This window comes from Mesocricetus auratus, unplaced genomic scaffold (genome assembly GCF_017639785.1).
Source record: "Mesocricetus auratus isolate SY011 unplaced genomic scaffold, BCM_Maur_2.0 Super-Scaffold_100028, whole genome shotgun sequence".
Classification (NCBI taxonomy): Eukaryota; Metazoa; Chordata; class Mammalia; order Rodentia; family Cricetidae; genus Mesocricetus; species Mesocricetus auratus.
This window is the reverse complement of record NW_024429209.1, coordinates 7,486,059-7,507,655: the sequence shown is the minus strand read 5'-3', so window position 1 is coordinate 7,507,655 and position 21,597 is coordinate 7,486,059. Positions and strand designations below refer to the sequence as shown.

Sequence of the window (21,597 nt, the reverse complement as noted above, 5' to 3'; positions counted from 1 at the left end):
CAAACAAGCAGGGGCAAGAAGAACATTTCAGTAACTTTTGTGACCAGCTAGGGAGTTAGAAAGTACCTAACATGATGGCCCTCAAACATCCTGCCTAGAACATGCAGTCTCTTGTTAGTTTCCTAGCCCTGAGTCCCAGAGCTCAAAAAGTCACATGACTTTTCCTGGGGAACAGACATAGGGCACTGACAGACCAAAGAAAGGAGTCCATCCAAATCCAACTTGGTGAACTGATGAACTTACTGGGGATACTTATAACAAAGAACATGGGTGACTGACTCAAAGACACCTGCACGGGCAAATCCCATGAGCAAATAACAGACAGCTACATATGGAAGAGTTGCACCCTAGCCAACTGTCGTCTGTCTCTTATAAAACCTCTGAAAGGGAAGAGATTTCATGAGGATCTTGTGACAGCTTGTAAGCCTCATGAGCCCCTAAGTCCTGCCCTTCCTACCAGTAGAGAATATTAATAGCCCAGATCTGGTGAATGTCTTCTGCAGATGATAACAGCAACGGTCATGTCCAACCCAGAGGAAACTGATATAGGACAGCTAAATCAAGTGTTCTAGAGACATTCTAATGGGGTCCTACTGTCCCTTCCCTAAGAAGAAGTCTTCTCAGGGACAAATGCCTCTGCAAGATTAGATTCTAAGAGCACTTCTCTCCAAAGGGTTACAACAGTTAGAGGTCACAGTTGTGACCTGGGGACTTCTTTGCCTTGGGCAGCTACTTGTATTGCAAGTATGTGGAATGAGCTCATTGTCTCTTGCTCTGCTGGTGTCTGTAATGCTGAGGGACTCCTAGCCTGCAGTGACTCAGCTGTTTGTCTGAAGCAGTGTAACAGGGGCAGAACGGTAGGGAGTTCACTTTGGAAGCAAGGTTTGAGCTCTCTGGTCATAAGGAGGCCTGGCCCTCTTGCCTATAAAACCATGTAGAGAGCCAGAAGAGTTAGGGTCTGGGTCTGGATTACCCCAGGAGTGTAGCAGAGATAATGGGAATCCTGCCAGCTCGGAAAGGATTTAAGAGGCTTGCAGGATTTTTACTGCAGCCTAGCCTTCGAGACTCTCCCACCAGGCAGCCAAAATTAGTGATGAGATGCCCAGCTGGCAGGTGATGCAAATCAAGAGCTTACGCTATCCTCCTAGCAAGACTGGGACAAGAAGCAACCTTCATCTAAAGTTGAGGAAACAACACATTTCTCAATCAAACAAACCAGATCCAAAGCAAGAAGCAGCCCCATGAGTGAGAGTCTATGGTGGGAAGGAGAGACTCAGAAACACCCTCATTCATCCATCACTTGATGTTGGACACTGGTGATGCACAGGTCAGTCTTGGCCCTGATATCTATATCTATATCTATATGTGTGTGTGTGTGTGTGTGTGTGTGTGTGTGTGTGTGTGTGTATGTGCAGGAACTGCAATCAAACATGGTTAAAACAATGGCCATTTGAACATGGGGCCTGAGGAGTGTGGAAGTGAAGGCCTAACTCTACCTTTTGGGACATCCTTTGTAATAGAGGTAAGGTGGAGAGCTGTGGCCACAGAGGCAGGGTATAGAGGAGTCTGTTTGGGACACTGTGGATCATTGCACTGGCCTGGCTGCTAATGAGCTTATGCGGCCAATGCTGCAGACACTGCTTCTAAGTCTTACCACTTTGACTCTAAATTATGTATTGTATTTCATTTTTAAACTTCATCCTTCTGTACAGGTGTAAGAGAAGAATAGGGACTAATCATGCAGAGTATCCTGATACTATCAAAAGTTATATGTTTCATTGAAATTAATTGATATAAGATCTGGTTTTTATGTTGGCTTGTGAATTCACTTAGTATGAAATCTTCCCTAGAAACAAATTTCTTCATAGTGCAAACAAAAAGAATCTGATTTCTTAGCTAAGTCTGGGAGTTAGAATCCTGGGTGTTAATTCCTATAGTCTTCTCTGAGAAATGTTAGTCTTCCTCCTCTTTTCGTTGGCATAACTCTCAACATTCCCATGGGTGGATAAGGAAGCAATACTGTCCTGGTTAGTTTTATGTCAACTTGTCACAAACTAGAGTCATCAGAGAGGAGCTAAACTCAATTGAGAAAATGTCTCCATAAGATCGGCCTATAAGGGCATTTTTTAAACTAGGGATTGATGTGGGAGGGCCCAGCCCATTGTGGGTGGGTAGGGGAGCACCCCTAGGCTGGCAGTCTTGGGCTCTATAAGAAAGCAGGCTGAGCAAGCCATGATGAGCAAGCCAGTAAGCAGCACTCCTCCATGGTCCCTGTATGAGCTCCTGCCTCCATATTCCTGCCCTGTTTGAGTTTCTGTCCTCACTGCTTTTGATGATGAAGTGTTATACGGAACTGTGACTGAGTAAACCTTTTCCTCCTCAAGTTGCTTTTGGTCATGGTATTTCATCGCAGTAATAGTAACCCTACCTAAGACAAGTACCAATGAAATGAGGACTGAAGCAATGGCTCAGCAGTAAGAGCACTTGCTACTTTGGCAGAGGACTCAGGTTCAGTATACCCAGCACGCACGTAGTTGCTCACAAACATCCACAACACCAATTCTAGGGGATCTGATTCCCTTTCTGACCTATATAGGGACCAGACATGCACATGGTACACAAACATACATGAGACAAAACACTCAGACACATAAAATAAATATTCTAAAACGAAAATGAACAAAAGAACCAAGGAGAAAGTGCAAGAAATCACATAATCATTATAACTCAAATCACACCTATGATTAAGTACTTTCTAGGTGCCCAGGACTATTCTAGCACACTATGTAAATAGTGTCAGTTTCTTACAGATAAAGTTGAGGTCCAGATAAATGGAGTTATTTGACTAAAGTTAAAGAATCAAGAACTAGGTCCTGGGGAGTTAGCTTGTTTGATAAGTCATGTGCTGTGAAAGCATGAAGTTTGATTCCCATAACCCATTTTTAAATGTCAGGTGTAATAGCATGCTTATAATTTCAATGCTGGAGGGCAGGGATATGCAGTTTCCTGGGGCTTGCTGGTCAGCCATTCTAGCCTATTAGAGAATTCTAAACCTCATTTAAAAAGGTGGACAGCACCTGAGGAAAGACATCCAAGGTTGTCCTATGTCCTCAACACCTATGTACATACCTTTGCCAGTGTGACCTTTCACATAATTGCACCTACACACAAAAAACAGGGATGCATCCCCACAACAATAAAAAGTGGCACTGCCAGTATTTGAACCTGGACCATCCTTGTTCCTTTGTGTTTGTACGAATGCTTATGATCCTGCCTTGACTCACCCTTTAGCTCAGGGAGAGGGACTGTTTGCCCACTAACAGTCACAACAATGGGTTGGTAAATACTTGCCCATTTGTTGTTCCATTTCTTCCTCATCTTCTGGATCCCCTGCACAAAATGAGTCACATGAGCACTCTTTGGGTGCACTCAGGGATCTCCTGCCAAATCTCCCTTGCCAGAGAACATGGACTTCAATTCTTCAGCTAGGTTCTCAGAGGCTGTGTCAGATTTAAAGTATAAAGGGTTCCTTGTGCACTGTCTTCCAGACAGCAGAGTTAGCAATTGCTGACACATTCCAAATAAGGTTTAGGGCCTCAAGGAAAGTGTCCTTCCTTAACTAACCATTTGTGTAAAGTATTAACTTAGTCCTTTATTTTCTGAAAAGAGATTTGGAACTTTATTTACCAGCCTTAGATGCTTTGGTAATGCTCGAATACCTAAAATTGACCAGTCTATAATTGAATTGAGTTATTCGGAGGATGTAAAAATACACTGAGCAATTCTCATTTTATGTGTTGCTATTTTTATGTAGTCCAGAAAATGGGAACTAGAAAGGGAGGCTGCAATGTGCTGCACAGAAGGAACGAGAGAGAGAGAGAGAGAGAGAGAGAGAGAGAGAGAGAGAGAGAGAGAGAGAGAGAGAGAACATGGGAAGGAAGGAGGTAGGTTGTAATTATCACTTCCTTTTGCCAGAGACTGTACTAGACCTGCTATTTAGATTATCTTGTTTAATTTCCACATATGCCCTGAGGCATAGACTTATTGCAATTCATGGATTAGGAAACTGAGGCTCAGAAAGTTTAAACATCATGCTCAAAGGCACAAAATCTAGCTCATACAGAGCCAGTGCCGGGATCTGAATGCCATCCTCTCAGACGCTTAATGTGTGTGTGTAGGGGGGGGTTACAGAAAAGAATAACGGATTCCAAAACTCAAGCTGAAGCCTGCAGAGAATGGGAAAGACAAAGTGAAAACAGCCAGCTGTGAGGAAAGAGAAGCATGCCTAGAGAGACAGAAGGACATGTGCCTGAGGTTGTAAGAGGTGTGACTTCTGAGTCATATCTAGAGCAGGGCAGGAGCAGGCAGCTGGAGCCAGCATTGGTGGTGATCAGGAGGAGCGAGGGCGAAGGGGACTCATCGGTCAAAGAGCATGCTGGCTCAAATTGGGTGAATGAGGAGGGCCTGAGAGAGGGCAGAGAGATGTTCCAGAGATGGGGGCTCTTGCCTACTGTAAAGCAGAGAAGACCCTAGGCAGAGGGGGTCCTGAGCTTTCAGGTTGACTCTTTGTAGGAACATTGCCCTTGTCAAAATACCCCAACATTAAAAATAGATTAAGCCCATCAAGAAAGATCATTCTTTTTCTTTTCCTTCCTTCCTTCCTTCCTTCCTTCCTTCCTTCCTTCCTTCCTTCCTTCCTTCCCTCCCTCCCTCCCTCCCTCCCTCCCTCCCTCCCTCCCTCCCTTCCTTCCTTTCTTTTTTTCCTAGACAAGGTTTCTCTGTGTAACAGCTCTGACAGTCTGGGAACTTGCTTTGTAGACCAGACTTGTACAAGATGGGGCCATTCAACATTGCATAGTGAACCGGGAGGAGATTATGATACCCAGTTGGCACTTAATGGTTGCTGGGAGTGGAAAGGGGTCATTTTCTTCAATGCTATAACCACTGTTAAGTTACACATGCTCCAGTAAGTTACTTTGTAACCATGTTCACACAAACAATCCTTAAACTCAGTGAGTCACAAGAAAACATGGAAACAAAGGAAGTCAATGACAAAGACAAGAAAATAGGAGAGGGGGTTGCTTACTGAGAAAAAGGTATTCAGCAGAAGTTGGAAGGGGTTGGTAAAAATGGCTGAGATATGGTATATATACGTATATATATATAAAATGGTCAAAGAGTAATCAATTACCTAATTAATTAAAACTCAGATTACACCTAATGTAAGAGACTTACTGAGTATCTTTTTGTACTAACTATGACATAGTGATAAAGATAAAAATGGCATACAAAAATCTTCTATCACTGTTCCTTCAGAGTTAGCAGCCAAATGGGAGAAAGTGATCTGAGTCATGTGATCATGCAAATGAACTGAAGTGCTGTAGAAAAAATGTATAAATGAGGGTATATGAAGTCAGGCTTCTTTGAGAAAGCAGCACTTGTTTTATTATGAAGGATGGACAGAAGTTCACTATTTGCAAGAAGGATGTTGTGACGGTTAGTTTTAATCTCGACTTGCCACAGATTAGAGTCACCTGAATAGGGAGCCTCAGCAGAGGAACTGTCCTGATCGTCTTAATTGATATGGGAAGAGCCACTTTAAGTAGGGGTGGCCCTTTCTGGTAGCAGACCAGATTGAAAAAGGACATGGAGCTGGGTGGTGGTGCATTTATCTGTCTGTGGATGTCCACCCTATTTTATCTCTTTGCAAGCTTACATGCCCGTGTCTCTATCTACTCATCTACCTATTTGTCTGTGAATTTTCCTATATGGTCTCAAGGTCACCTTTCTCCAACTTGAAAACCAGTTATATAACACCTTCAAATCTCTACCTGGAATTATTTCTTTTTAATTTTTAAAATGCCCTGTGTATGTGGGGGGGGTCACATGAGTACACACATGAGAGTGCTTGAAAGTCAGAGGACAGTTTTTGAGAGTTAGTTCTCACCTTCTATCATGTAGGGCTTAGTAATCAAACTCAGGTTGTCAGACTTGGCAGCAAGCACCTTTACCTGCTAACCCATCTGGCTGACCACCTTCCATTTTTCTCTTATACTCATAAAGAATCTTGTGATTGTCTTGGGACTACTCATAATTACCAGAATAATCACTTAATTTCAAACACAGCTTATGAACAACTTTAATTCCCTTTTACCTAGCAAAATAATATTTTTTAAAGTTCCAGGGGCTGGAATGATGGCTTAGCAGTTAAGAGGATATACGACTCTTACAGAGGATCCATGCTAGGCAACTCACAACCATCTGCAAGTCCAGCTCCAAAAGCATTAAATGCCCTTGGCTTCCAAGGTTACCTGTACTTACATACACACATACAGTCATACACATATGCACATTTTTTAAAATCTAAAAAATTTCCAGGAATTAATATGGGAACATCTTTGGGTTATTATTCTTCCACATCATCAATCCATTCATTCATTAATCTATTTTGCTGTTTATCCAACAGTCTTTCTCTTTGGTCTCCCACTTGATTATGTATATATGAGCACGTTTCTACATCCATCCAAGTGTCTACTTGTATATGTATTCATTAAACTACTCATTCACTTCCCCGGTTTTCATTTATCACCCATAACAGGCATTGATCCCAATTTGATTTATATGTTCAATAACCCATTCATCCACAAGTCATTCATGTATCAATATATCTATTATTCAACCTCTCATCTGATTAGATGAGTGAGTCTTGTCCATGACCATTATTTAGTCAAACTGTAATCTTTCAAGATCCATACACACACACACACACACACACACACACACACACACTCACTTACTCACTCACTCTCGCATACCTCACACTTCAAGCAAGTCAGTCTGTCTGCATCCTTGTTGCTTGTCCTCAAACACCTTCTTTTCTGACCCTATGTCAAATGACTTGAAACTCCTGGTTCCTACCCCCAACTCCATTTTGCCTGCCAGTACTTTGTACTGATTGGCTGCAGCATGCCTTCCCTGGATCTTACTTAGTTCACAGAGCCCTGATGGTGTTAACTTTGAGTTGATCCTACTCATACCCTGAAGAAATTCAAGCAATAAACAACTTCACAGCGTGTGAGCATTTGTGTAGGGATGTGTTGGATTAGAGCTATGTGTCTTAACAGTCTTTCTATGATTTTCTGCCATTAATTCCATGAAAAGATTTTTTTCATAAAACCTATACTCCTCACAAGTTGTGTTATTGTTGTTCCCCCCCAAGAAGACAAATGGTACTGTAAAATATTTGTGATTTGATGGCTATAAAAGCATTTTGTAAATAGTTGAATAATGAAATGTGGCATTTAAAAATCTCAGAAGTTGCCACTGTGTAAGGAAAAACAAAATAAATATGACTAATTTTATTTTTAACAACAAGTTTTATTCTTCCTTAGACATTCCCCCCAAGGTGCTATTAATAAGGAAAAAAGCATGTACTACTGATGTAAAGGCATAAACAGTGTCAGTAACTATAAAACCACCATTCCAAAGCACAGTTGTAATTCACAGTTGTCAGGACTGCTAATGGTTTCACCACAGGCTGGGACATAGATAAGGTGGGCTGTGATTACACAAAGTCCCAGCACTCAACTAAAATGCTACCCCCTGCTCTGCTACCCAGGAGAGCACATCAGAATTCAAATGTATAGAAATAATATTATTATAAAGATAGCCATTTAATTTTTTAAGCTAAAGCAGAGACTGGGGGTATGGCTTGGTCTATAAAGCAAATACTTTAAAGACTGAGTAAAGTATAATTGAAATTGTATCCAAAGCACCCGTGGAAAAAGCTGAGCACAATGCATCTGTAATCCCAGAGTTGGGGAGATGGAGACAAGAGAATCTATGGTGCTTACTGAGCAGATAGTCTAGACAAATAGGGTCAGTGAAAGACCTGGTCTCACATGATGATGATGATAAACTAATAATGATGATGATGATAAACTAATAATAACAATAATAATAATAATAATAATAATAATAATAATAACAATAACGTAGAGAAAGACTAAGTAAGATACCCAACATCAACCTCTGGCTGTCACATACAAACATATACATGCACCGTCAAGTACATTTGTACACACATATGCTACATAATGCCTGGGAACCTGCATACACATGTGTACACACACACATAGAACACCATAGAACACACATGTAAATAATTCAGACTATGGTTCTTATTAATTGGTTAATAACAAATTACTGATCATATGCCACATGACTGACCATGTCAAGACATGATCACTGAGAAATGTGATTAAATTATTGCTAGATTCCTGTATGGCTTAAGGCCATTAAGCTATCATGGACACAAGTTCACCCCACCATGAAATTATGTGGATATGCACACAGAAGATTCTTAGTTTGATTCCTCCTAACATTGAGTCCCCATTCAGATTTCTTTAGGGGCTATAAGGACATCTTTCATGGCTGCTATCAGACTTCAAAATTGGCGCTGTAATGAATACCCAATGCTATTAGGGGTTCTAGTGTCACACTGCCTGCCCAGGGTTAGCCTCATCTGTGTCTCCTAATTTAGTAACTCTAAAGAGCGTGTGTGTGTGTGTGTGTGTGTGTGTGTGTGTGTGTGTGTGTGATGTGTGTCAGAGGAGGTGGGCAAGTGTCCTGCTCTGCTGCTCTCTACCTTATTCCCTTGAGACAAGATCTCTGCTGAACCTGGAGCTGGGCTGGTAGCCAGGAAGCCCCAGCAATCATCTTGCTTCAAACCCCTCCCCACAGTGTTGGACTTATAGTCCTTGACCATGCCTGGCTTTTGATATGGGTGCTGGGGATCTGAACTCAAGGCCTTATTCTCGTTCAGTAAATGTTCATATCCACTAAATCATCTCCCCAGCCCCTCAAACTCTCAAACTTTAATATACATCTAAGTCAAGTATACTGAATTGGAACCCACACTTTGAGGACTATTTCCTTCAACATAGCCAGTTATGTTGTGACTGTCCCTATTTTTATATTAATATCTGCATTAATCAGACTTCTCCAGATAAACAGACAAATAGAATACACATGAGTACATGCAGAGAGAGAGAGAGAGAGAGAGAGAGAGAGAGAGAGAGAGAGAGAGAGAGAGACATTATGGGAATCAGCTTACTTGATTTTGGAGGCCCAGAAGTTCCATTACCTACTATCTGTAAGACAGAAAATCAGAAAATCCAATGTTGAAATTCAACCTGAGTTCAAAGGCCTGAGAGCCATGGAGCTGTGGAGGTGACTCCTAAGCTAAGCCTGAAAACTGAAGATCAAGGTGGAGGTAGAAGGGGGTGTGTTTTTTGAGTCCTTGTCCTAGTTTGCTTCCTGTTGCTGTGATAAAACACTGACCAAAGGCACCTTGCAGGAGAAAAAGTTTACTTGACCTACAGGTTTCAGCCTACCACTGAGGGAAGCCAGGCAGGAACCTGTTGGTAGAAACAGAAACATCACTTACTGGTTTGGTTTTCACAGCCCAGTCACTAATGAAGAAAATGCACCCCCTCAAACTTGCCTCTAGGCCAATCTGATGGAGACATTTTCTCAATTAAGGTTCCCTCTTGCCAGATGACTCTAGCTGGTGTCAACTTGACAGAAAACTAACCAGCACAGTATGAGTCTCCAAGCTTGAGAACAGGAGACAGTAAATGACCCAGCTCATCCACACAGAGGGTGTGTACATACCCCACCCTCTGGCTTTACTTGGATGGACCCTGTGATGGATGGAATTAATAGGATGCTCACCGAACATTGGTAAAAGACATCTCTCTCCTACAGTCTTCTTATTCAAGCACTAATGTCTTCTCAACACACTTTCGACAGACACACTTAGCAATAATATTTGTGGGTATGTGTTTGTGTGTGTGGTGTTTGCATGTGAGTGCACATGTATGTGCAGATGTTTTGGGATATGATCAGACGAATTTTGGTGCATGCATCTGTGTATTCCTATATGAAGGTCAGAGGTTAACATCAGATGTTTTCTGCTACCACTTTCCACCTTCCCTTCCCTGAGCCTAGATTCCTCCTCCTACTTATTCTTTCTGCCCATCAGCCCTGCCTATCCTTCTTCTGCTTGCTAGTGGCCGTTCAGCTTTTTATTAGACCAATCAGGTGCTTTAAGCATACCAGGTGAAACTGCAACACATCTTTACATAATTAAACAAATGTAGCATAACCAAATAGAACACACCTTTACACAATTAAAGTAATATTCTGTAGCATAAACAAATGTTAACACATCTTTGCCTAGACAAAGTAATATTCCACAACAAGACAATATAAAGAGGCAAATGGCAGTAGGTAGAGACTTGGGAGGGGTGTCTTGGAGAATGGCTATCATACTTCAACAAAACATGAAAACAAATTCATTATTTTTCAAAGAAACTGCAGTATTTTTTTCCTAAGATGTAAAACGATGTTGCTTCTGTATTGTCCATTTGCAGGTGGTGGCCTCTCTAAATTTGTCAACAGTGCCTGAAACCAGCACACCTGCAAGTTGCTTGCAAGGGGCAGCAAGAGTGAAAATATGCTATTTCTTTGGAGGAATATTAGAGTGGCAGCTACAATGTGCTTCAGGTCTCACTCAGCTCAAGGACAGTTTTTTTTCTGGTTTCCTTGGCCAAAAAAGATCCTTCTAGCACAATCTCACTGCCATATAGCACCCCTTTGTGATATTTGACTTTCAAGATGTTAAAATTGTTTCTGTGTTTGTTGGACTAACTCCCGTCCTTGCATAGACTGCAAGGCAGAGCATGTACCAAATTTTATTCACTATTGCACCTCCAGAACCTAGGACACTGTTTGTCAGCAATGGGCATTTTAAAACGAACAAGAACTTTCAAGGTATGTATTCAATTTTAAACACCAATCTCTTTAGAATCACTCTAAGAAATCAATACATACAAAGGTTGAATATGAAAGTCCATAGCAGTACTATTCATAAGAGTGACAAAGAAGGGACAATTTAAATGCCCATCATATTATGTGACTCTTCCTGTGGAGATGTAGTAAAAAAGAAAAAAAGAAAAAAACTTCAGATTCTACCCAACTCTAGCTTAGTGAATCAATAAATTCATTGGGGTTTCTAACAGGAACATGAACAACTTGAAGGTAACTGTATCGATGAAAAGCCTAGTCCAACATGAGGAAAGAAAACATGAGAAATGCATCCCTTGCTGGGAAGGTTAGAGAATCTCTTCTCCCCAGCAATTGTTAACTGCTGGTATATTCTTGGGTAGGGGTCTTGTGGCTCTTGTAAGTTTCAGGAGTCTGAGACTTGTGAGTTTCGTGTAATTAATGAGTCTTATGAGCTTCGTTCCTCCTCTAAAACGGAATTATTAAACAAAACCATCATAGCCAGGCTTTAGCAGGAGAGGCCTGTAATCCTAGCTACTTGAACATTGTAAGCAGGAAGATCAAAAGGTCAAGTTGAATCTGAACTACTTACTGAATTAGCTGGAGACCAGCCTGGGCAATTTAGTGAATTCATTTTTCAAAACAAAAACATAGAAAGAGAACTGGTGAGCTGGGCAGTGGTGGCACACGCCTTTAATCTCAGCACTCGGGAGGCACAGGCAGGCGGATCTCTGTGAGTTCAAGGCCGGGCTGGACTGACAGCCTCCAAAACAATACAGAGAAACCCTGTCTCGTAAAAACCAGAGAGAGAGAGAGAGAGAGAGAGAGAGAGAGAGAGAGAGAGAGAGAGAGAGAGAACTGGTGGGGTGTATCTCCATGGTAGGTTATGTGCCTAAACATTTATAAAACCCGGGGATTGATCCTCCATGGTCCTAAATAAACAAGTATATAAATGCCCACCATTTAATGACTAAATAAACAAAAAGTGGTATATCCATTATGATAGTCTTGATAGTCAACTGACACTGTCTAAAATCACCTGGGAAGAGGGTGTAAATGAGTGATTATCTAGACTAAGTTGGCCTGCAGGCATGTCTTTAGGGGATCATCTTGAGTATGTAAATAAATATTGGAAGACCTGCCTGCTGTGGGTGACACCATTCCCTAGGCAGAGGTTCTTAAGAGTGTGGAAAATGATCTTAGTACAAACACTCACACATTCATTGTCTTGTTTCTGATTATGGATGAGACATGGACAACTCCTTCATGCTCCTACCACCGTGACTCCACTATAATGACTATAACCTGAAACTGTGGCCTAAAATAAACTCCCTCTCCCTTAAGTTGTTTTTAGATCTTGCTGGTGTTACAGTTGTTTTTGATAGAGTATTTTATCACAGCAACCCAAAAAGGAACTATGACATCTATACAATGTAATGTTGCCCACCAATAAAGAAACAATGAATTAACAAAACACTCTACAGTCTAGATGAGCCACAATATTTAATGTTATATGAAATATGACAGACATGAAATACTACATATGGTGGGATGGAGGGAAGTAAATTAATGGCTATGTGTGGCAATGGGGATCAATTGACAATGGGAATTTGGTGGGTGATGGGAATAGTCTAAAGCCTGGGATGGCTGCTTGACTGTATAGATTTACTGATCATCATCAAACTGTTCACTTCTTTCAGTAGGCAAATTATACAGTATTGAATTTTGTGCCACAATAAAGTGGCTAAAACTGGTTTTATAAAATCAATCTCCTTACTTATACATTTTATCCAAGTGCACACTCTGTGGAACATCACCTTTGTGAGACATCGACCTAGTTCTGCTGGTTGAGTATATCAGCTCTTAGTGATAGATCCGATTTTTAACTTGACACACAGAAATTATCATATTTCCCAGCCTCCTTTGTGCCTTGGAAAACCTATGCAAGCAAAGTTCTGGTCTAAAAGATACAAACAAAAGTGATGGTCACTATTTCCAGAGAGTTTGTACTGCCCCACCCTGTGCGTTTTTTTTTTTTTTTTTACCATCTCCTGTTTCCTTCCATGGACATCAATAGTCATCCTGGAAAATAAAATGAAGAGTGACAGCTAAAAAAGGTGAAGCAAAATATTGAAGCCTGGTTTTCAATGTACCATGCCACTATCAGACTGTTTGCCTCTTGTAGTTCTTATTCAAGAAGAAAATAAATCTCAACAATATTATTCCTCTGAAGCTATTTTTTATTTTTAGAGTTATTTTTAAGCAGTTTTAATTACGTGTTTGAGTGTGAGTATCTCAATGGCCAGAAACATTAGATTTTGCTGGTGTTACAGGTGGTTGTGAGCTACTCGAAGTGAATGCTGGGAACTGAACTCGGATTTTCTGAAAGACCATTGAGTGCTCTTTAATAACCCACTAAGCCATCTCTCCAGCAAATGTAATCCTAAGTAATATCAGTTGTAGTAGGTTGGAAATGAGAAGAGTTCTGTGGTCAAATAATTTTAAGAACTATTGAAGTTTTACAGACTTTAATAAAGCAAGGTCAGTTGAGATTTTGAGGGGTATGCTAATACATTGTTCCCAAGAACACTCCCCACCAAAAGGCTACAGTATCCACGACTCTTGAAAAATACTCATCCCAAAACACTTGGTTGGGCATCTCATGCGATGAATGATTTGGAAAAATGGTAAGTGTTGCTTTAAAAACTTGTATTTTTGGCTCTTCTTTTCTAATCCTTCCTTTTTCTAGACAGCTAGTGAGATCACCCTTAAATGTGTGACAAAAGGACATCTTAATTTGAAATGCTTGAAGGATTCCTATGGGATAAATTTCACACTTCCTTTTTTCATACTTCAAAAGTTTATTTCTACTTACTACAACATAAGAACTTGTATTCCACTAAAACTGAATGCATACAAATCAAAAGTTCTGCGGAATCTGAAACTCCAAGAATACTTGCTAAGAATATGTTTCTTTTGTGCTTACAAGTAAAGCCAGTACTTGAAGCATTTTCATGTTCTACCACTATGCAATCCCATCTTGAAGCACACTGATCAATGTTCACTCCACAGGATGGGTTCCTGGAAAAGTCCCAGTCCCAGATGAGGCTATGGTGGCTCAAATACCTCCTTTGTTACTTGCTGCAGTTGACCTTGAGTGTATTTGACTATTTTTCTTCTCAACTTGATACAAGGCAGTATCATCAGGGAAGAGGGACTCTCAAATGAGGAAATGACCCCATTAGAATGTCCTGAAGACAAGCCTGTGGGGTATATTCTTGATTGACAATTTTGACGTAGAAGTATCCAGTCCACTGCAGGCAGTGTCATCCCTGAGCAAGCCAGTAAGGAGCGTTCCTTCATGGTCTATGCTTTAGTTCCTGCCTCAAGATTCCTGCCATGAGTTTCTGCCCTGACTTGCCTCCACGATGGTATATAAACTATAAGCCAAAATAAACCCTTTACTCCCTAAGTTGCTTTTGGTCATGGTGTCTTATCACCAGGAACTTAATTTTTCCTTTAAAGATATATTTCAATTTATTCTTTGATAATTTCATACAAGTACATAGTTTATTTTTTGTCATATCAGGCACTCACCAGGATTCCTTTTTATGATCTTATCTTTGCCCTCTCTCTAGCCTCACTGTGGATGTCTCCCTCTTACGTCATGAACCTTGTCGGTGTTGAGACTGAACCATAGTTTCCCTAATCTCTCCATCTTTACACTTACCCTTCCTGAGCACTTTCTACCTGCTTCCTTGCCTCCTATTTGATCACTGAGCCTTTCAGACTAGACTCTGATATCAGCTCAACACAGTCATTCAGACTTTGTGCAATGCCTACTATGTACCAGACACTGCACTAGCGCTTGAGTTACAAACACGGTCTTGTACTGAAAGGTCAGGGAATTCAATGTCATCAGACACGTCCTGTGATAGTCAGGGTGTGCAACTGGATGTAACAGTCAACCTGCCTGTCTCAGCCACTTGACAGTGCTTATTTCTTGTCCATGGCATCATCCAGTGTAGGCAAACACAGGGGTTCTGCACCTCTAAGTCAGTCAGGAAGCCAGGTTCACACTATTGCCATTTCCTGATTCTCCTTTGAATAACCGTGCTTATGACCAGCACATGAGGGAAAGAAGCGAGCTTGGAAGATCAACAGGAGTGCTTAGGGGATGCCCACAAGTGACAGAAATTTATCTCTACCAAGATTTATTTTTCTATCGATCAGTGAGATGGGCCTATTTGATCAGTGAGAGGAATAATTTTGCCGTAAGTTTGTGAGGAGAATAAAATGGACTAGTGGAAACAGATTCTTCTTTCCACAGGTTTAGAGTCAAAAAAATAGTGGTGAAGCTCATGGTCTACCTGAGGAAACAGAGAAGTGACTGGGGGCAGGAAACTGAGAGATTACAGCCAGACATCTTCCATCTTCGGTATGTAGAGTTATTACCAGAAAGTTCTAGAAGTGCAGGAAGCCTTTCTGAGGCTACCCTTTTGAGTAGTAGTAATTGTTTTCCCCTCCTGGAACACTCTGGAAACGGGAAATTACTATATGGTACAGAATTCTTATATCTCTGGTCTCATCTTTGTATTAGGCCTTTGTAGCCCCATGGTGACAACTGACTCATCTTGCAGCTGCTGTGGCAAGTAGCTCTGAGTGAGGTCCATCTGACTTCACACAAGCAGATCCTGATAGTGCTTTGTCTCATGGCTCTCCTTCCAGGGTCCCTGTTGACCCTGTGTTTGGGGCTACCACAGAAACTTGCTTGGCATCTAGCCATGAAAAACTGATGTGAGTCCCTGACCAATGAAAGATGAGCTGTGAGTCAACTTCCTTCCTTTCCCTGCCCCATAGGTAATACTGAGACTCATGTTATATGGCTTCTTAGAGAATTATCCCTGAGCAGAAGCCATCAGCCACACTGAGAGCAGGCCAAATAGTCGTTTTAGATTTGCTTTTCGTCCATACCTTTCACTTATGCCTTACTCTTGCAGAACAGAACCAACTTCTACCTCAGCAAAGAGCAGCTCAGTGCTGCCTCACAGGGAGGGCCCTGGCTGCTCTGAAAGAGCTTAAGAGTCAGAATCCACTAACTCTTCTCAGTTCTGCTAACTGAGCAACTTGCAGTATCTTGTCTTCAGAATGTAGCCCCAGGCACTTCCTTTGCTCCTATGCATTCCACTGGGTTGTGATATCATCATGGACTCCTATTGATTCCTTGTCTTTCCACCCAACATTGTGTCTTACTGTCTTACGCTTATTGACTTTCCTCAAAGTTCGAGAATGGCAATTACTATCAAGTCTACCTTTCTTCGCTGTCTAGCTCCTGTCCTTCCCTAAGTTCTCTCTTGCCTCTCTTGGCATATAAGTACCACTCCTTCTGTCCAGTTTTTATTTCTCTCAGCCTCATACCAGGAATGATAAATTCATAGATGCCAGCCCCTTGAGGACTGTCGAGAGTTCCAGAACCCTTGATCCTGGTATTTGGACTCAAGGGGTTTGACCACCCACTTCCTGGTCCTTTAACTGTTGCAGCAGCTGGCTTAGAAGGTATGATAAGCTATCCCTTAAGAAGCCAGAGCAAGGAGGACAATTAGCTACCAGTATACTCGCTCACCAGCTTGGCAGGATTGGAGACCCTTGAGATGTATGCCTCTCTGGCTTGTCCCAAGCTAGACTATAAGTTCCTATGAGCCAGGAATGTTGCTGCCTTAATATTCTTTGTATCTAAAACAATACCTATGACAGAGCTTGTGCTTAATATCTAAGGAAAGATGAAAGAGGAGGCAGCATGATCTGTGAGACATCTTGGCCGTCCTTGACACAAATAAAAGGTTCCAGATGAGACAGCCATGTGATGTGGGGCTGCTACCTGTGCATTTTTAACTGGACAAATCTCTAGGATCAAACAAGAAAGGATGAAGTTGTCTTAGCTAGGATTACTATTGTTGAGGTGAAACACCAAACCAAAAGAAACTTGAGAAAAGGGTTTATTTCCTCATAGTTCCACACAACAATTCACCACCAAAAGCAGTGAGGGCAGGGACTCGAGCAGGGCAGGAATCTGGAGGCAGGAGCTCATGTACAGGCCATGGAGGGTGCTGTTTACTGGCTTGCTCAGCCTGCTTTCTTATAGAACCCAGGACCACCAGCCCAGGGTTGACATTACCCACAATGAGTTGGGCCTTCCCCCATCAATCATTAGTTAGAAAATGCCCTACAGGCTTGCCTACAACCAGATCTTATGAAGACATTTTCTCAGCTGAGGCTCCTTGGTCTGATGACTCTAGCTTGTGTCAAGTTGCCATAAAACTAGACAATACAAGAAGACTCAGAAGAGGATTAGGGCCATAGATGTAAGACACAGGAAAACTGGGATATCTAAAGAGCTAAAAATATTCTCTCTGGGGGTACAGGAAGGCCCTGTTAACATTGTGATTATTCTTGACACACTCAAACCATACTCATCTTAAACACTTTGACAAACTGCTCTTGGAGTCATCAGACTTAGATCATCCCTGCTTTAATTAAGGTGAAATGAACTTCTAAAGTCAGAGTCCAACCAGTTTTTTTTTTTCCTTCTTCTTTAAGTATGCACTTGGGAAACACTCCAGATGGGGCAGGCAGAAGTGAAGAGGAAACATGATCACTTGGTCCCAGGGTGGGGAAGATGCTATGAGGACTATTCAACTAGGCAGGGTAGGCTCCTGATCCTTCCTGTCCTAATTGTCCCTCCCCCATCTTTGGTCTGATATCCTTCCTCCCTCCATCTGTTTTCTTACAGCGTTCATCACTACCTACCCCTGTATTCATTTATTGCCTTTTTTTTTTTTTTTTTTGCCTGTTGGATGAGAGCAAGGGCTTTGTCCTATTGACCTATGCCCACGTCTCAGATCAATGTCGGGTATTTAGTGGGCACTTAAAAATTAGCTGCTAAAAAGCGAATTACCAAAGATAACAATTGGTTGAATCTCTGCCATATGCTAGGCCCTGTCCTTGACGAAGGAGGGTAGTGGAGATAGGCCCGAAAATAAACACACCATGGCTCCACTCCCGATTTTACTGAAGCATATCCAATGCGCTGCAGGATCCTCAGGGTTGGAAAACTCCCGGGGTGTGGAGGACGCTGGGAAGAAGCTCCTTGTGAGCTAGGGAGTCAGGCGGAGCTGCAGGAGAGGCAGCTTACCCCAGCCTCTCAGCATCTTCTTTTCCTGAAGGGTGAGATCCTTTCCTCTCCTCGCGTGAGTGTACAGGATCTGGGGACCAGCGGGACATTCCCGTCGTGGGACCCCAGAACATCCTCTCCCATCCCAGGAGAGCCAGCCCCGGGTTTCCCAGCTCGCTTGCCCACTACCTGAGAGACCTCCACCTGAAGGTTGAGCCCTGGCGGCTGGCCCGCAAGCCAGCGCCCGGTCCCCGCCCCCTACCTGCAAGCTGAGGAGTGCAGCAACCCGCCCCGCCCCCTCTGCCCGCGGGACCCCAACCCCGCCCCGCCCCCGCGGCCGGATCCCTTCGTTCCGGGGGGCGGGGCCGCGAGCTGCGCTGTCTGCAAGGCGGGGAGAGTCAGACTGGGAGGCGGGGCGGCCCCGGCCCCGGCCAATCAGCGCCGCGATCACATCCATGCAAATACGAGCACAATGGAGCGAGCCCATCACTCGCTCCTGCAAGCAAGCTTGAAACGGGCTTCAGACTGAGTGGCAGCCCAGATGACCAATGATTCTGTGTTTTGGGCCAGCAAAGCCCAATGGCGCGGCGGTAAAGGCGGGCCTGAGCTGGGTTAGGGTGTCCTTGCAGGGTGTCTGAGCTAAACTTCACCAAATAATAGCTGTTTGTATTTTGGCTGCTGCAGGAGCCATTTTAGGTAAGTTCTTCTCTTAACTTTTTATTTTCCTGCCTGGCCCCGGCGGGCTGGTCTTGCCCGCGGCGACCCTGTCTCCGCCCCGCTGGCAAGGATGGGGCTGCCCTATGAATGGACCCGGGCTGAGGGGCCGCGGCGGCGGGAGGCCCGGCCGGGCAGGGGTCCGAGCGCGGCCGGCGGGCGCGCGGCCAGGCCGAGGGCCCCGAGGCCTGAGGCTAGGGGCTTGGCGTCCGCCCTGCCGGGCTGTCGCACGCTCCGGCCATCCTCCGTCCTTGGGAGAGCGCCGCTGCGGGCCGCGCGCCCAGGTCCGGGGGTCCCGCTTCAGACCCCGAGCGCGGGCCTTTGCGGTGGGGCGGGGCCTGCCAAGGCTTCCCGGGGGACCCCAGCGGCTCGCGGCGCGTGAGGGCCGCCCCCGCACCCGCCAGCCGCTGTCGCCCCCGCGGAGAAGTTGCTCCGCTCCGCGTCCTGCGTCTGTTTGCAGGGGTGAAGGAGGGTGGGCCGGTGCCAGGCTGCTGCTCCGGGAGGGGCCGGGGGCCCCGGCGCGTCCCCGGGTCGCGCGCCCCTCCCGCCGGCTCCTCACGCACTAGCGCTCACTCGCCCAGAAAATTGGAGCCCTGAAGACTCCAAGCCACCAAGCCACCCCGCTGCCAAGTTTGGTGCGTTATTAGATTGCATGTTAGAGCTTGCAAAGAAAAGGAGAGGGCGGGGGGGGGTGAAAAAAGAATCTGTCCCCTTCAGGTATTTATTTTTCTTCTCTGTTGAGAAGTAACGGAGAATGTCCTTCCTAAAATTTCTAGGTTCCATGCCTGTTAGATGTGCAGAGGGGTTGGCAGCTCCTTGGGTTTTAAAACGAGGTTATTAGGAAATCCCCCTCACTAGTGAGAGCTAATTGAAATGTGAGTTTGTTTGCAGCTTCAGTTTTATTTGATCCAATTAAAAATGCATAAGCAAGCACTTTATATTTGTGTACATAGAGTATTCCTAGTTTCAGTTATGACTAATATGAGTGTGGTTTCACGAATGTGGGATCTAATAAGGCAGTATAATTCAATTTTGAGCTCGTAGGCCCGTGTTCTCCAAATTAGGCTTTATAGACCATTAGTAATCTGGCCAAGGTTTCTAGTGAGTCCCTGGCATCTATGAGCATCTTTCTCTAGGGCTGTGTGTGCCTTATTCTCCACCTCTTAAAAAAACTGTTCATTTCTGCTGTAACAGATCCATGAACAGAAAAGATAAATATTTTAAATATTGACAGTTCTCAGTGTTTGAAATATTTTGCCTGGGATTTGATTATTTCCCAAATGGTATATAAGGATATCATGCCAGTAGGCCCCCATATTGGCATACTTCATGGGGATCTGCTTATGGTGCTTTTGGAAAAGTCTGGACAGACACCACTCTGTTCCCAGAGCTGTGAACGCTCAACTTACTGTGCTGGGGTGAGTGGGTCTGTCCCATTGGCTGTGCGTGGCACAGTAGTTTAGCTGGAAGCCAAGTTGGATGATCAGGTTGGCAACCTCCAAGAGAGTTTTTGTGAACTTTGTGGTTCTCTGGCAACAGAAAGATTTCAGATCTGTGTATGATAAAATGATTAGGCATGAGTTGTCATGTAGCATGGTTTATGCCAACCAGAGCAGGTGGTTTCACAAAGGCCTGGGAAAATGTGAAGTGGTATGATTTAATTTGGAATTTCTTCATAGATGGGTTACTAGTCTTTCTCTATTGAAACTTTTTGCTTAATGAGTGGGCTACTAAAAGCTAACCCGAGGCCTAGGAAGATACCTCATGTGGTAAAAATGCTTGCCACTTTTCTAAGTTTTATTCTCCAGCATCCACATGGAAGAGTCAGGCATGGTGGCTGGCTCTGTAATCTCTGGGGCTTGCTGGCCAGCCTAGCTGAACTGGTAAGCCCCAGGGGAGACTTTGTCTTGAAAACTAAGGTGGTGAGATTGAGGAAGAAACATTGACATGTGGTCTCCAAGTGCACAGGTACACACACACACATACACAAACATAGAAAGCTACTGACTAGTATGTATTCCTCTCCTCACCCTGCTTCTTTGGAATCTCCACTTACAACTTTGAGGTGCTGTTCCTGGTGTGTGTAGTCTGTGTTGGTGTAGTGAAGTGAGATTTGTGTTTCTGAGATGGTACAGTTTCCCTGGAGTTATATATGTATTTCTTTTCCCATTTAGCTTCGGTATAGCCCTGCAAACTGGATATGATTTTACTCCAATTTTCAAATATCTTTGTAATTATTTTTTATCGTAGCATAGTAGGAGACTCTCCTCCTTAGTATATGAATTCAGGCTAGAGGTTGAAAAACCAGTTAGAAGTGGTGTGAGAGAACCAGAGTTAGGCCTTCCATTTTTGGAAGACCCACTTGAGGTTTTGTGTGCGTGCGTGCGTGCGTGCGTGTGTGCGTGTGTGTGTGTGTGTGTGTGTGTGTGGTGTTTTGTTTTTTTTTATTTATTGGTATATTTTACTTATAACTGCCTTAAATAGCAAAGAACATATGTAGCAGGATTATATCTCTTTAGGTACTACATCCAATTTAAGATTTTGTCAGATAAACGTTGCAGAAGATTTATCAGAAACAATATGCCCCGAGGCCACCATATTGTGGAGATTCTTTGGTTTATTTAAATTTCAAAAACTTTTGGTTTTCTTGGAAGCATGGCTTAATCCCAAGTCTAGCTTGTTATGCTCTCTGTGTTAACCCATTCGTAACTTCAGACATTCTTCTGTCATTGTGCTCTCCAACTTTGATGGGAAGTCTGTTGGTAAGGACCAGTGGGTCTCACATGTGCCCTTTGAAATGTTATAGGATTCAGAGAGTTTCCCTGCAAAAGTACCTTTGGTATATAGGACAGTGACAATATTCA

General features: G+C 43.3%; 1 protein-coding gene and 1 long non-coding RNA gene across 4 annotated transcripts in view; both read left to right on the top strand.

Annotated features, from left to right (window-relative positions):
• The first annotated feature begins 865 nt into the window (after positions 1-865).
• Positions 866-10,836, top strand: LOC121134533. The gene is made up of 2 exons (XR_005871623.1): positions 866-1,327; positions 10,437-10,836. It is a non-coding gene; the product is annotated as an uncharacterized LOC121134533 (long non-coding RNA).
• A 7,668-nt stretch (positions 10,837-18,504) lies between these two features.
• The window catches only part of Chd6 (chromodomain helicase DNA binding protein 6), a 177,951-nt gene continuing 174,858 nt past the window's right edge, over positions 18,505-21,597 (top strand). Inside the window, exon 1 of one of the 3 annotated variants that reach the window (XM_040733016.1) lies at positions 18,505-18,715. The gene's annotated coding sequence lies outside the window, so the exon portion shown is untranslated. Of the gene's footprint in view, positions 18,716-19,287; positions 19,369-21,597 lie in introns of those variants that run through there. The other 2 variants (XM_040733013.1, XM_040733014.1) reach the window with 2 other exon arrangements.